At 36.6% G+C, this 14024-nt stretch overlaps 1 protein-coding gene across 4 annotated transcripts in view; it reads left to right on the top strand.

The window, feature by feature from the left end:
* NFATC1 (nuclear factor of activated T cells 1) overlaps positions 1 to 14024 on the top strand; it is a 141725-nt gene that overhangs the window by 125545 nt on the left and 2156 nt on the right. The window lies entirely within an intron of this gene.

Here is a 14024-nt window from a genome sequence, read left to right as displayed (position 1 = left end):
CTTCCATTATCTTATCTGCAGCCTTCTTAGTTCTTTGATAGCTAAGAATGTACCATGTGATGTGCTATATTACATATAGAATATGATTATTTCTTTAATTAGTCAATTTTGTTCCTTGAAGGAAGTATTGACTCCTAACAACTGCCTGGACTAGTCCCTCAGGATTGTTGGCAAGAGTTCAGAAGTGGTTGGCCATTGCCTCCTTCCTAAGGCTAAGAGACAGTGGCCAAGGGCCATCCAGCTGGCTTTGTGGCTAAAGCAGGACTAAAATTTACAATCTCTAGCCTGATGCCTTAATCATGACACCAAAATGGCTCTCCTTGAATATGATATACCACTTCATAATATCCATACATAATTACAAATCTTTAATATTGTGATAAATGTATTTTCAAGATCAAATTCTGAACCCTGCTATTGTCCCAAAAGAAAAATCCATCTAAATTGAACAGACTAATTAATATAGATTCTTTGAGTCAAATAATCATTTAGTTCTTAGGAGAATATATGACTTCTTAATTGCTGGTTATACTTTCTGGTTAAAAGGGGGGTCCCTCCCTACCTCTCACCATTCTCTAATTAAGACAGGATGATGCCACAACAAAAATATTTTAAAGCACTAAAATCAGGCACTGTTAAAATACGGCTCATTTGTATTACTTTAAACTCTTGATCCTGAATAAAATGAAATTTATCTCAATTGTCAAGATTTGTTAACCTCTGGCTTTGGTTGCATTAGCATACCATATATTGTGGTGGCCCATCTTCCTTTAAAGGGAAGATTGTTTTGTATTTCATGACACATTTCTTTGCAGCTTTTTGGATGATTGTGAATTGTGAAATATATGGCCTCCTTCATATCTTCTGTTGAAGCTCCTTTGAAGACAATCTAGACTGCCACAAGCTTGCAAACCACTATTACAGCTCTTAACATCAAAAGGCATCTTGCATCTCTTTTTTGTCTGATCCTCTTTTCCTAATGTCCATTTCCTTGATGTTCCTGACTGGCTGAGGAATTCTGGGAGTTGAAGTCCACAAGCCTCAATGTTGCCATGTTTGGAAACTCCTGTTCTACTCCATGACATCTCTTTTTAAATACAGACTAGAACTGGATTTGGAGACACGGTTGTTCTATCTTTTTTGCCCATTGCTTTTATGATTTGAGGCAAGAGTTCGCATCTGGGTATATTTGTATTCCTGTCAGCAATAAAATAAACCAACCATCATCAGCATGGCACTCAATCTTATGATGGTTGACCTGAGGTTGTCCTCAAATCTAGAAACCGAGACGCAAAACAGGTTGAAAATAGCACTGTGACATTTCCTGGTCCTTTTTGTTTTTTTGTTTTCTCATAACCCAAACTTTCCCTTGATGAAAATATTCAAAACACTTTCAAAAAGACAGTCAGAGTAAAGAAAGGGACAAAAGCTTTCACATCTGAGTCACTTATCCTTTCTTATCGGTCCTTTGGAGACATTAGCTAATCAACCTATGATAGGCTGTACAATAGAACAAGTGCTTTGGGGCTTTCCCTGTTTTCCTAGCCAGCATGGAAACTTCTTATTCCCATGGTCTCTATAGAGAGTTTGCTTTTAACTTCGTTGCTCTCAGCTTAGAGGCTATCATCGGCAAGAAGCAATATGCAGGCATGTGTTATCTCTTCTCTGAATAATCCATTCTACCTCCTCCCTCCCCCTTTTTTTTCTTCTTTTCTTTCCCACCCCAGTTGTGAAAATTTTCACTCTGGGATGCTTCTCTATCAGGTCCAAGCAGCTGCTGTTGTTTTAGATATGGCAGAGGAAGTAGGTACCGGAAAACACTTAGTGTTCACAGCCCTTAGAAAAATCAAGAAATTCTGCTGATTTACTCAAGCCTTTGGCTCCATTCAAAGCCAGTGACCAGAGAGAGGGAGGAGGAGAAAGGAAGGGGGGCTTTCCATCAGACAACTGTGTCTGGGCTGTAAATGTCAGAACTGAGGTTTTCGCCATCACCTTCATGCAAGGTCCTCCAGAGATATTTGATATGGCTGTATAAATCATGAAATACTTGGCTCTGAGAAAAAAATAGTTCCACTTCAGCTAACATCGCAGAAGTGGGACTGACACGTGTGCATTCAGCACAAGCAAAGGCATCTAGTTACAGAGTTGTAAGCCAGCTGAAGAAAGCCCCCCCCCCTCTTTTTTTTAAGATCTCAGAGGACAAAAACTTCTCTAAAGCCCCTCCATTTTACCATTTTATAGGACCAAAATTATACAAAAAAAAAATAGATTGTCTCCGATGCTTCTTCTCTGGATCTCCACAAATGTAATGCATTTGACTTTGGGTGCCTGTATAAAATTTTCAACTCTGCTCCTCACATTTGTGTGATGCCACAATGCTGTTGCATAAGAAATGGGCCTATCGCCATTAGGAATTAGGAACCCAAACTTCAAGAAAACCCTTTATAAGTTTGAACTCGACCTCCTAAAATGAATAGCAGTGGTGTAACAAGACTACCATTTAGCAAATTGCCTCACTAGTTAACATCTGTAAATGTTTATTGGGGGGGCAGGGAATTACTGATTAAAATATTTCCCTTTTAATTAGTCTCCAGATGAAGTTGGTTAAGAGATGAAATTGGTCACTGCATGAGAAGGCCCCAGAGTCAGCCAGAGGCTGGGAGAGCACTGCTGCTCTTGGCTTGGCTCCCTGCTTTATAATGTCAAATTCAGAACACTCTTTATGTGCTCTTTATTTTTTTTTTCCTCCTTGCAGTGGTCCTTGCCAGCAAGCTGTAAACTACTGTATATCACTCAGATTTAAGAACCTCAACTTTAAAACAAATTAAACACTTGTTGACATTGTAATAAAAATCAGAACTGAACTGAAGAGCTCACTAAAACTACACTTCAATTATTTTATAGATTTAGGACTGCTTTCTAGGATTCCCAGGCTCCCAGTGCTGCAGAGTTATTTCCTCTTGGTCAATGGTTGGAAGAAATCACTAAAGGGGTCTAAAAGGAATCTAATCCAATGAATAAAAAGATTGAAGCCTCGATGGAGAAAGTGATTGTCCGTTCTTCATCAGACCTGCTAGCAATCTGCCCTGTTTTCACCACATAGAATCTCTTTAAAGAGAAATTCAAAGTAATCTGTTTGCGAAAGATTTCAAGTAACCTCTGTCCAAATTTGGCTCTTTTAAAAAACATGGTTTGATGTGAGAAGGGCAACAAGCGAAAGTTTGGCCCAGATTCCACTTCAGCCAGGTAGTGGCATGACTTTTGTTTTTGTCCATTTTTTTTCTCGCTTCCATCTCCATACTTAGCTGTAACCTTTAATGTCCTTTTTATATCTTTCTCCCTTCCTTTATAAAGTGGAAACTTCTTCCTTCCAGTTGAGTTTAATGCCAGGTTTCCACTCTTCTTGGATTTTTTTTCCAAAGTAGGTTGGAATGAAAGTATTTCAGAAATGTGTACAGATAGAAGCAACTTTTGATAACAGTTTGCTAAATGGGGAGTTTAAAAAAAGATAGCGGAAGAGTTTTACTATAGTTTGAGCCAAAAATGAGAATATATAGTAATTGATAAAATAGTTTTGAAAACAAAACCTAAACATTTCAAAGTATGTTGCTCTTTGTTTTCTTGGAGGAGAAAGTTGCAGCCATACAAATTACTCTGTATATCAAAAGGAAAACCATTGGTACCTTGAGATATTTCAAGTTCTACTATAGTGACTGATGCCATTGAGCAGACATGTTGCTATTTACATTTTAAATGATCAGCATTGTGTATAGTGCTAATATTGATATTTTTCTTAAGTGACAGTATATGCATATTTCTTTCCTTCTTGCAATCCAGTGTCCGCCATTGTTATGAAGGAGTTTAGAAAATATGTTGCTCTTGCATGGTGAAATATTAAAAGAAAGAAAGAAAGAAAGAAACCTACACCCTGTGTTTGGCAGTTGACCTCATGGTATATGTGTGCCGTTCAATCTTTTATGCTGTAATTCACAACTTCCAGAGAAACTGACATTCAATAAAATAGTTCCAAAATTACTCAGGTGAAACACTACATTTTCTTCGCAAAGACTTTTATATGTCTGAATGGAAAGAAACATATAAATATTAAAAAATGGTTATTTAGGCATATTTTACTATTTACCCTTTGAGAGGGAGATGGGCAGTTTTTTAAAAAATGTTAAAAAATAAAGTATACTCAGAATTTTAAAATAATTCAATATCATAGAATGCATATGATACACTAATTGAAGTTGGACTTAACAAAATGCAAGATGCATAGGAACTATTCAAAGAAATACATAAATATCTTTGCAAAATATTGATTATGAAGGAGACCCATTAGATGAAACATAGGTATTGATTATTAAAGTAGTCTACATACTAACAATTCATAAAGGAATATTAAATGCAATAGAAAAAGTTTAGGTTTCTTGTAACTACATATTACTAAGTATTAGTTACCTTTCAGTTAAATCCACAGGGTACATATGTATTCGGACTAATTGATTTTTGTAATAATAAATGAGAGTACTAGTTGTTGCAAGGATTGGTATAATCTGATACGCACAACCTTAATTAACTGGTCAAAAGGAAAATTTGAATAAGTGCAGAGGCTTTAAAGCCATAGAGATCCAGCTGAGGTGCCAAGTCTCCTCAATTGTATACAGTTGAGCAGAAGCACCTGAGTGTCTATCTTATTAATCTTTTCATACTTTGGAAAGTACCATTCTACCATTTTACACCTAGGCTTTGGAGCTAAAGTCCAAGCGGTTTAAAGGGAACTTTACAACCAAGAATATATATGTATAGCAAATATGATAATATTAATAATACTAGGTTTCAGGAAATACTCTTGAATGGCGGCCAGCACCAAGGATATATATTTTACAGTGTGGGGACACTGGCCACCACTTCAACTCAAATGACAGCCCCACACCTAGAGTTAATTAAAAGTTGGAAACACGACTGAGAAGGTATTGTCTTAAGCATCCTTTCTTGATAATCCAGCTTCTCTTACCTACAAAACAGAAACAAAGGTCAACATTACCATACATGAGCTGACTGGTATTGTGGTTGAGGAAAGAGTTTAATGAGAAAAAAAATATGTACAGCAAGCAGGCAGGCTGCAGCCACTCATTCTACATGCACATGCTTTGTGTATGTCCCGTTTGAACTTGCATGCAATTAGACAGTACATTGCTGACATCTGGCCTTGAGAAGATGTCATTTGTTCATAGCAAAAATGAGTTTTACCATACATGAGATTAGAAATCTGTAAACATTGTGAGCTTGGACTGATGGGTACACAGTGTGTGCTGACAAGTGATATGTCTAAGTTACATGCAACAAGGTTTGGAGTGAATCTATCATTGGTACCAGATGTTTGCAATAAGATGACGTGTCCTTAACCATAATTTGAGCTGTACTTAATTCCATCTGGTTTTAATTTTTACCACAAAATGTCAATTATTTAAAAATCCAACAATTCTAAGAAACCTTAAATTTTACTTTCAAAATAGTTTTGTATCAAACACAGAATGCCTACTGGCATAATGTTTGTCAAACAGTTGGAAGCAGGCGGGGGAAAGAATTGTGTCTTTTGTGCCCATACAGGTGTGTTCCATTTTCACAATTCAGTTTATGAGGTTTGCTATTTATGTGAAAACCAAAAGTTCATAATTTACTGTATCTGAAGCACTGGTTTAGACTTGGGTTGCAGAATTGTGGGATGTGGGGGTCCATTACTACCACTTCCCAGCCTTTGGAAGCATCTGTTGTGGCCCGTCAGCGGCCTGTGCAGCTAGTAGCTGATTCCGACAGCGAGGAGGCTGGTGTGGTGCTGCGCCAGCAGCCTTTGCAGCTGGCACTCGAGTCAGACAATGAGGATGGAGAAGATGTGGTGCCAGAGGCGTGGATTCAGCCAGGTCCTTCAGAACCTCCAGAAACTTCCATAAGTGAAGAGGAAGAAGAGGAGGAGCCTCTTCTTGATGCACAGGTGCACAGAGCTGCCAAAAGGCAGGAGTGGCTCCTCAGGAGGAGGTCTCCGCGAGAGTAAGGCTTGGGGCTAATTGGCCACTCCCTTAGCCTATTTAAGGAAGGAAGATGACTGAGGCAACTTGCAGGGAACAACTTAGTTCTCTCTCCTTCGCATCTGGATCTTAGTTTTTTTATCAGTGTCCTGCAAATTGCTTCTGGTCTTTCTGCCAATCCTAGTAATATTACGATTATTTATTCTTTGGATTCTTGTAGGCTGTTAAGAAAGTTAATTAACAGTCTTTGTTTGAAAAAGAATGATTTAATTTTGTAAACTAAGGTTTGTGTGTGCTATGTTCTTTGGGGTCTGTAGCGGGGCAGAACAGCATCACTTCAAACCCAGATGAAGAAAAGAGAGCTGAGATGGACTGACTGTTCCTGAATCCCATATATAATTGGAGGACAAAGATCAGCTGCAAGGGGAAATTCTTCTACTTTAGTGGGTTTTTCATATAATTTAGGACCCTGATAGCTCCAGGTTATCAATCACAAATCAAGTTGGTCACTGCAAATCTTCTCAAAGTCATGTACCTATGCAATAAGTAGTCTTAAAGTCTTGTCTAGCTATGCACTGCACAACAATGCATTATAGCTGTACAATAATGCATAGCAGCTGTGCATTGTCTGGGCAGCTATGAAATAAGTAGTCAGCAGAGGATAGGTTCAGATGATAGGCTTCCTTCTTAACCTTATGTGATTTTAATCACACAAGAACTTTAATGGCTGAACAGAGGTAACCCGATCATGATTAAAAAAATAAAAACAAGTGCAGCAAATGAATCAAATCACCAAGGTCCACAAAGCCCTAAAATAAAATAAAAAAATTTATAACATGTTGAAATTCTTAACTGTTGTCTATTCCATAGTTCTCCTGTCCCACAATTCAGATATATGAAGTTTGTCTAGGGAGAAAGAGGTTGTTAAAATTAGGAAAACACTTCCATTATTAATGACTAATGAACTACACTTATAGGTGGGAGGATCATGTTTTATTAAAACCTGTTATTTGTCATCACTTCTTTCACTTGGATTGTGATCATGGCTTTATTGAGATTAAATATATAAAGACAAATTATGATTTAATGTAAATTCAGAATGCCTGGAGTAGTACAAGGTCAGGTTCTCTAAGGGAAAGTGTGGTTATATTTTCCACTGTTCTGTAATCCTACTTTATTCTTGATTCCTTGTTTCATTTTGTTTAGTTTTGAATTTTGGAGCTTTTAGGTTAATCTCCCATGCAGTATGTTGTGCCCTCCTTACCTCAGGGGCTTAAATATTGCTTGCTTCTCAAATGGCTTTTCATCCATGAAAGAGATGTTCCCAACATCAATGCCCTTTTCCTATTTACATTTTCTTGTGTAAGAGAAGAGTGCTGCATTTTCATTTACGGTGAACGGGCAGCCAGACAATTCTTTTTACCGTACAGTTAGAGATATTGTTGTGTATGTTGATCAAAAATGCCTTGCATAAAAGTAAAAGTGTCCCTGCCAGTTTTACTTCACTAGTCGTAGCCGATTTTAGGGGACGGTGCTCATCTCCGTTTCTTTAAGCAATTGATCCAGCACTGTCTAAAGACGTTGCCATGGTGATGTGGCCAACATGACATCATCCACAACGCAGGGCGTACAGCAAAACACAGAACGCTGTTACCTTCCCATCGAAGTGAGTGGTACCTATTTATCTATCTGCATTTATATGCTTTGGAACTGCTAGGTTGGCAGGAGCTGAGGCAAGTAATGGGAGCTCATTCCATTATGAAGTGGTAAGACTCCAACCGCTGGAGCATAGACCTTCTCAAGCATCTTTTAAGCCATTGAGGCACGGCGCCTCATGCTTTGCATAATGGGAGGCAACTTGTTTGAGATCAGAGTGGGAGATTTGTTTAAATTAGAAACATGGCAACCTCCAAAAATAAATTCTAATGGGGTAAACCAGGGATGAGCAACTATGGCAACTTTATGACCTGTGGACTTCAACTCCCAGAATTCCTGAATGCTGAACAATGTTTCCTCTGCTAAAAATCATTGCTTATGAAAATGACTTTCATTTTTATTGTTATTTAGCATTTATTTTTAATTTTATCTGCTTTGTTTTATAACATTGCACTCCTGCCATTAGTAATGAATGTGACTTTATAACTCTGATTCTATTTATTGATATCAATTTTGGTTCTTTAACTGACATTAGGCCTACTTAATTGAGAAATCAATCATGAACAGACATAAAAGACCGAGCAAATTATTAAAATAAAAATACAAGCAATGATTGAACTCTGTGTTTTAGTGACCCCAAAACTTGTTTTACAGTTGTTATTTTTATAATCTGAGAATTGGTCAGGATTATAAAAGAGGATTTTATTTATATGGGAGTGGTTTTACAATATATTATGAACCATTGAAAGCCATGGGTACCCAGCTGGTAGAGACAGAATTATATAACTTCAATCAAATATTTAATTGGTATTATTGGACATTTTATTTAAATGCATGTAAAGATGGTAACATTATTCTTTCCCCTGATAAAAGCTGAACATTTTATTGTATGTCATTGAAATGGAAACGATGTAGTGAAAGCTTTTTCCATGTTTTAACTATCTTTGAAGCATATCATACTTTTTGAAAATGATTGTGATAGCAGGATATATTTGTTTGCTACTATCTGTATTTTTTTTAATTGACTTATTGTGGGATTAAAAAGCAATGCAATTAGAATATTTCAAGGTAGAAGCAAGAAAGAAACAAGTACCCCTCTGCTCCCTAAGTTGTCAAGATTCTTTGAGAACAATGTTGGCCATGACATTGTCTTTAGAGCGTTTCCATGCCACATTCTGCTAAGCTCCCATCTTGTATTGTTGTGCCTCAAATGAAACAAACAAAATGTTAAAAAGTTATGATACTTATGTACTGTAGTTACTTACCAAGCACGTCCAAAATATCTTTACAATCCCCAAGGCATGTCACAACTTTTGAGTACCCCTAATGCTTGGAAATTGAACATTTTTACATGCCGTATGATCAGTAGCCTGAGTCCTTGTTATCCCACATCCCCGTGTTACTAAAAGTATCTGCTAATCAGACTGTTTTTAAAAATACCTGTTGATTAAAGTTAGTTAATAATAATGTTTAATGCTTATTTGGTAGAGAACGGGGGCCTGCAGGAGGCAATTTGCAAACACATGTTTTGCACTGAGATTGAAATAGAATGTAATATGCAGCTAAATTGGCTGTTTATAAATATTTTGACCATTTTGTCCTTAAAATGGGATTTAGCTAAACCACGATGTCTTGATTTAGGAATGAGGCTACTATGAATCCCACTCTTCAAGCATCTCTTCATTAATTGTCAATCAAAAGATAGAGGCTCTTAAAACTGACTATTACCCTGTTTTCCCCAAAATAAGACATCCTCTGATAATAAGCCCAATCGGGTTTTTGAGCACATGACAATAAGGCCAAGCGCATATTTCAGGGTTCAAAAAAATATAAGACAGGGTCTTATTTTCAGGGAAACACGGTATATTAATATAGCATAGCACAGCATAACAACATAACAACAACATAATATAGCATGCAATACAATTCCTAGAGTTCTTGTACTGTATGATTAATTTAAACATTGCTAAATTCTTTTGAAATCAAACTAGAAAAAAAATCTAGCGTCCGGTTTTTCAATAAAAACATTAATCTTGAGTTATAAAATTGCAGGTTCATCTTTTTGTAGTCCATACTTTAAACTCTTTTACAGATTTATATGACCTACTCCTTAATTTATACTCTCATCACGTAAAGCCATAGCATATCTGAATTTACATTCATTTCCTCATTTAATCATGCACCAACATAGATCTACAGATTTATATCCCCTTTGGTTCGAAATTATTTTCATTGCCATAAACCTGGTTACTTTAGGAAAACCTGGGCCTTTTAAGTGAAAAACATACATAATTTATAATTTTGTATATATAATGTATAATTTAGCAATATTACAATTAATAAAAAGTTTTTATAGGTTTCCATTAGGATCAAGATGATATGTACATAAGGCTTTATATTATCAGAAATAACACAATGCTTCACAACTGCTAAAAGGTGTTCAGTTTAGTGTTCTAGAAAGGAGAATTTTAAAAATAGTTTATGTTTATATTTTGCTTTTAGAATCAAATATTTAAAACTTTATTGAGTTAATTTTATAAATATATTAGATCTGTGAAAAAAGGAAAGAAAAACAACTAGTCACATTTTCTGAAAATATTTTCTTTTCAATGTTAAATAAAAGACATTTAACAACCCATTTTGTGAACTGTAGTGTAACAGCTTGCCACATCCTGTTGCAGTGGCCTTTTATGTGTTGAGCAATGAAAAGTTCCTTTTTCAGGCCTTTGACAGGTAATGTGACTACATAACAAAGCACGTCTCTTTCATTCTTATGACTTTTTTGTGCTCTATCGTAAACTTTACGCATACTTTTTTTAAAAAAAATATGATGTCAGTGGAAAAGTTAACATGTATGGAAACTATCACATTGTAAAATTGGAAAATGTTTTGGGAAACTGTGGGTGTTAACTTGATAATTTCATCAGATAATACATATTTTTAAAAGATACGCAAAGGATTACTAGGAAGAACTGCTCACCTATAGGAATATTCTAGGCTGCAGTAGGAATATTCTAGGCTACAATGTTATATACCCTTACTTAAAATAAAATCCTTTGAATTAATTTGTGCTTATTGCTGAATTTACACATACATATGGTATATGATTGCATCATAACTACTGCACATCAAAGTTTCTAGTTTGAAATTTAATTTGATTCCAAATGTGCGTTATGATTTTCAACTTTTCACTTCTCTTCCTATGCCTGTAAATTAGCTCATTTGAAAAATCAATTTAACCTACATAGAAAAATATCTTATTCCCAAAAAGATACTATTATCACATTTGTCTCCAAATGGGGAGAGAAATCATGAATGGAAGAACATAGTACATAGGAAGATTTCTGAACAAAATTGTTTATTTCTAGCAGTTTGGAATCCAATGCTTCAGAAATAAAATAATCCCGTATTTCAGAATAAAGTAACCACAGTAAATATCAGATGGGTCAGGATTCACATTCTACATTCCACAAATGGCTCCATTGATAAAACAAATAAAGACATTGATGTCTTATCCATTGATATTGGATCTACTGGAAATGTACCAGAAAAACAGACACTAAAGTTAAATACTTTGTTTTCAACTTGACACGAATTACAATCCTGCACTCTCTTACCTTGGAGCAATTCATTGAACTCAGTTGGATTTAGTTCTCAACAACTCTCCATAAGACTTCACATGAAATTTCTTTCTTTTTACTTTCAGACACTTCCTGAGGGAATGAATTCAGAACCACATTTTTATCGATGCTTGTGTATTGTCCTTATCAGTTGCCCAAGGAGCACTGGTGCACACTTTGCATTAACAGGGATTTGTTGTCCCAGCAGTTTTCAAATTGTCCTCATTTACTTAGGCCTAAGCTGTAATGGATGCAGGAAACCCTGCTTCCAAGTAGACATGGATACGATTGTTCTGTTCCTAGTGACAACCGGATACTTTGGTTGGCTATGGTTCATCACATACAGAGAGATAATTTGTACTTTTTTAATCTGTTTGGCATGAAAATTTATGGATTCCTCCTTGTGGGAGGAGTCTACAGTGCTTCAGTTTCTGGAGTGGCATTGGTAGTGTGTAGTAGATATAAAACATCAACTCCTTCCATGTGGAATTGGGCTTAAAATATAGGTAAAAGGAGCCATACACTAAAAGGATTTCACAGCAGGGAAGATAATGAAACGAGCACAGGAAATAAAATATTTTCTCCCAGCTGCCTTAACTGGTGAAGGACACTGTGATCTGTCAATAGAGTTTCCAATTCTATTCCAAGAGTGTTAAAGACGAATATTAACTGCTGGTTAGTATATGGCCCTTGCCCCTAATGTAACCAGCACCACAGAGAAGGAATTGGCTCCGTTTCCTGACAGACATATGGATTTTTCAGATTTGATGGAGAAACATTTCGACAGATACTTGTATCGTAGATTAATATTTTCTTAAATCCGGTTGATGAAATATTCCCTTTGTTATGAATAGGAACCTTCCCATTGTAAATAAACGAAGCTAGTCTAAAAGTCAATTTAGTACATCTTCATTGCATATTCATTCCCATATTACTGGTGTTGGTATAATGTGTTGGAAAATTAATTGTGAGCAGTCAGGGATTTTTCTGGTTTTGTTCAATTTTCCCCTAATTGACTTCTGTTAGCAACTGTGTTTACTATAGCATACATACCTACTAAACTACTCCTTTCTTTCCAGCTCTTCTGCGTCTTTGGAGTACTGATGACACATAGACTGGACGTGTACATAATGCAGGCGGTTATATTTGTGTTTGCATAAAACATAGTCTCTATTAGCATTCCTTAAAAGGTCCAGCATATTCCATGTATGTGTGTGTGTGTGTGAGAGAGAGAGAGAGAGAGTGTGTGTGTCTATGGTTTTTTTCACTAGATTGTCTGCCATATTATAATTTTGTCACGTTATAATTTTCTAAGGTATCAGATCTGGTCAGATGTACAGATTCACCACTATTGGGAGTCTAGTTTTGACCCAAGCTGATAGAGGTCCAATGTTTAAGAGTGGATAGCACAGCCAGGGCCAGGCTAAGAGTCAGACTAGGTGGAGATACAGGAAACACACTGCATGTCGTATATTGGGTCTAATAAGACAACCAGTCAGATCCACTAGTCAGATCCACTAGTTGTTCAAATTAATGCTGTGGAGCAGCAGAGCTAATGGGGCCCAGCTCATTTCTCCAGTCATCCAGCCTAGCTTAGTTTAGAGCTGCAGTACCTTTACTGGAGTTCATGCAGGTTGTTATAAATGCCTTTTGCTGCAAACTGCTTTATTGGTATAAAGCCGTGTTATTCAACCATGGCAACTTTAAGATGTGTAAATTTCAACACCCTGGCTTGGGAATTCTGGGACATCTTAAATTTATCAAGGTTGAGAAATTCAACCTTGTAAGTAAGTAGGGAAGACACTTCTGGTACAAGGTTTTTGAGGAGTTTATAAATAAACTGACAGTTTCCATGCCTCAGTATCTGTTCTCTCGTTGGCAGTCTGGGATTTCTGATTTAAATCCTCTCTATGAAAAATACTAAACCGATTTCACACGCTTTTATGAAAAGTTCAACAGTGCAAATCCACAGTTCGCGTGGATTCCTCTTGCACAAACACATGGACTTATCTGGACAGGAATGATCAACAGCTTTCAAGCAAAGGGAAATATGGGCTTTCCCAGGATGGTTCCATGACGTGGGCCTGTGTTTCCCCTTCCCCGGGATGTTAGGAAAGCTCTAAAGTGGTGACAGCCGTACTGATGACATTTTGCCTATCTCAGTATCAATCAAGTCATGGCAGGGGCCGCCAAGAGATGAAAATAGAGGGATGTTGTGCAGCTCACTGTTGATGGCCTTTGCCAGGTTCAGTCATTTCCTGTTCATTTGCCAAAAATCACAAGTGCTAAATGGACATAACCAGAGTGTGGGAAACTTAAACAGCGCAAGAGAAGGAGAAAAAGAACCACAAGCAACAATAATACTGTGCTATCAGTCCATGCAGGTTATGCTGTTATTACTACGTTCTCTCAAAATATTGTATAGATAGAAATACTCCTGATGGATTTTTTTTTAACATATGCATGTATTGACCATTAAGGAAAATGTATGCATGTTGTAAATACCATATTTGACAAAGTGAAAACACCACTTTCAGTCCTTTCTTCCCTCCCTCTTCCATCGGTTCTACTTTGGAAATATCAATCTATGGAATCCCACTTCAAAAGTCTTAGAATAAATATTCAAAGATTCAGAACTGCACCTTCTAGTTTTGGGTACTATGCTTGCAACTTTGGCAGTTTATTTGCAGCAGATGAGTGCTTATATAGAAAGTGTCAT

Source organism: Pantherophis guttatus, chromosome 3, assembly GCF_059756535.1.
Source record: "Pantherophis guttatus breed Tessera chromosome 3, ASM5975653v1, whole genome shotgun sequence".
Taxonomy (NCBI): domain Eukaryota; kingdom Metazoa; phylum Chordata; class Lepidosauria; order Squamata; family Colubridae; genus Pantherophis; species Pantherophis guttatus.
The sequence above is the reverse complement of the archived record's forward strand: the minus strand, read 5'-3'. Positions and strand labels throughout refer to the sequence as shown.